Source organism: Gavialis gangeticus, unplaced genomic scaffold (genome assembly GCF_001723915.1).
Source record: "Gavialis gangeticus isolate Ggan-Ray unplaced genomic scaffold, GavGan_comp1, whole genome shotgun sequence".
NCBI lineage: Eukaryota > Metazoa > Chordata > Crocodylia > Gavialidae > Gavialis > Gavialis gangeticus.
This window is the reverse complement of record NW_017729029.1, coordinates 5,193,984-5,196,667: the sequence shown is the minus strand read 5'-3', so window position 1 is coordinate 5,196,667 and position 2,684 is coordinate 5,193,984. Positions and strand designations below refer to the sequence as shown.

General features: G+C 52.7%; 1 non-coding gene across 1 annotated transcript; it reads left to right on the top strand.

The window, feature by feature from the left end:
- Nucleotides 1-2,196: 2,196 nt before the first annotated feature.
- On the top strand, nucleotides 2,197-2,278 carry TRNAS-GCU. Its single transcript has one exon. It is a non-coding gene; the product is annotated as a tRNA-Ser (tRNA).
- The last annotated feature ends 406 nt before the right edge of the window (nucleotides 2,279-2,684 follow it).

Here is a 2,684-nt window from a genome sequence, read left to right as displayed (position 1 = left end):
TCCCCTGGGACTTGTCCATTTGGTTTTTAAGTTTCCTCACTATGGGGATCACCTGGCTAAGGAGAGCATCACCAGCGCTGACGGTCTCGGTGACCTCAAGGAATGGCTTGAGGACCACCAAGATCTGGGAGATGGTATCCCACTCTGTTTTGTTAAGTGGGCCACTGATCCCAATCTCCCTGTGCAAGGCATCTGATGGATGCCTTTCTGTTGCTCCACCAGGCTTTCCAGCATGAGGTATGTGGAATTCTATCGAGTCTCCACATCCTGGAAGATTTTGTGCTCAGCTCTGTTTGTTTGTCCCACAGCATCTTGCCCACCTTGATGCTCTGGGGGAAGTAGCTTACCACCTTCCTGCATTTCAAAATGAGCCAGTTTTGATGGCACCATCACCAGCAGCCCTGTCCCCCTCCAAGGCATCCCTGACTATGAGGTGGAACCTGCGTGCCACACAGCGAATGCCAACAAAGTTGACATCACGGACCACCTTGACCATATTGGCCCTGTTGTTGGTGACCATGAACCCGAGGGTGAGCTCGCCCTGCCCAATGAGCCCCCACTGCACCATGCGGTTCATGGCCCCCATGATCTCCAGTGCCGTGTGGGACTCATCCATCACCTCAGCCTGAAAGAGAGCCCGCTAATAGCCTGACTGATGGCACCAGTGCCCTGTGAGAGAGGTAGGCATGATCTCCACCCTGGCTGCTCCAGATGTCCAAGGTGAAGTGTAAGGCTACATGTGGACCTGCCTGGCGCAGCTTCTCCCTCAAGTACTCCCTGCATGCCTCATACAGGGAGGGCACCACCATCCTGCTGAAGGTGTTGCGTGCAGACACGTGGTAGGATGGGGCCACAAGCTCCATGAGCCACCCGAACCCTGGCCACTCAACTAGGGAGAAGGGCTGGCCACCCAGGGCAAGCATGTCCCTGATGCTCTGGGTGATCTCGCTCATCTTTGCAATATGCCCCCCCTTTCTTTTTGCCCTTGCCCCACTGTTCCAGGGTGGCCTGCTTCTGCTTCTTGGAGATAGAGGCTTTGGAGCACAAGGGGGACTTCCCTTTGGGCATGCTCCCACTGCTGCCAGGCTGAGGAGGAGCAAGGGCAAGGGGGTGCTGTCTCCTGAGATGCATCAGCATCCCTTGTAGTGCTGAAGTGTTTCACATCCTTGTCCCAGCTGGTCTTACATTGGCAGTGCTGGCAGATAGCATACTTGAGATCATCTGCCAGCTCAAAATGATCCCACACCACACTACCCCCTTGCTTCTGGGGCGTGGATGAAGATCCTGCCTGAACTCCCTTCTCAGCAGGCGGAATCACAACAACAGGAGGAGGTGACTCAGCTGAGCCACTTGCCTTCACAACCTCAATGTCAACCTCCTCTGAATTGCCTTCTGGGAAGGAGACCTGGCTCTAGGTGAACTCGGACAGGAGTGAAGCACAAACTCGGATTCCTCCTTGGTCCCCAGAATTTCTTTTGCTAGAGCACTCAGGTCCCCTCCTTCTACATCCGGCTCTTCCTCTGGCATTGGAAGGCTCAGGCTGGGAACTGAAATGGGGGTGGAGGAGACTCATGCTGGTGCTGCTTGTCATGCTAGTGGTGCTGGGGGTTGTTATTATTATGTCTGATGTTGTTGGAGGGGGTGCAGATGCAGACACTGCTTCCCTCTCCTTGCTGCTTCTGGAAGCCTCATCCCTGCTAGTTGTAGGAAAGAGGCTGCATCTCAGTTTGGGGGTGGGGAGGGAACTTACACCTCTCCCTCTACCCCCTCTTCCACCCCTCTATGAAGGCTTGCCAGCTGCCTTTCCACCACACTTCATGGTGTGTTTCATAGTGTCTTGTTTTTATAAAAATATATAAATGTATCTGCCTTCCTATATAAATTCTATAGTGTAATATCCAATATAATTATAAAATTGAAAAGAATAAATCAGTTAATATAATAATAAAATAAAAGGGTCTAGAAAGAAAGCAAAAGGTATTGTGGAATCCCACTTGCTAGACTTGTGCCTCCTGGTCAGGTTGACCTGGAACTGAAGAAGTGTTGAATCCTGGTCACGGGTTGCATTAAAATGGCTTCACGGGGTGGGTGGGATTCACAGGCTTTCATGTTGTAGTGGGAAGTGGATCCTCCATAGCTTTTGCCTTTGTGTTTAGTCTCTGGGCCATGAGTGTCATCAAGCTCAGGACTTGGGATGACAAGGTGGCCGAGTGGTTAAGGTGGTGGACTGCTAATCTATTGTGTTCTGCATGCATGGGTTTGAATCCCATCCTTGTTGGTACTAACCCTTTTTGGGGGCCTCCGTGGCCAGCCCTATGGGGAGAGGCTGAGGGACCTGAATCTTTTCAGTCTCCACGGGAGGAGACTGAGGGGGGATCTTGTGGCTGCCTACAACCTTATCAGGGGCCAGCAGCAGGGACTCAGGGAAAGTCTGTTCACCAGGGCCCCCCTTGGAGTCACCAGGAACAATGGCCACAAGCTGAGGGAGGATAGGTTTAGGTTGTATATTAGGAAGAACTACTTCACTGTCAGGGTGGCCAGAGCCTGGAATAGGCTTCCCAGAGAGGTGGTGCTCTCACCTTCCCTGGAGATCTTCAAGAGGAGACTGGATAGGCACCTGGCTGGGGTCTTATGACCCCTGCCACCCCCAGTGCTCCTTCCTGCCCATGGCAGGGGGTCAGACT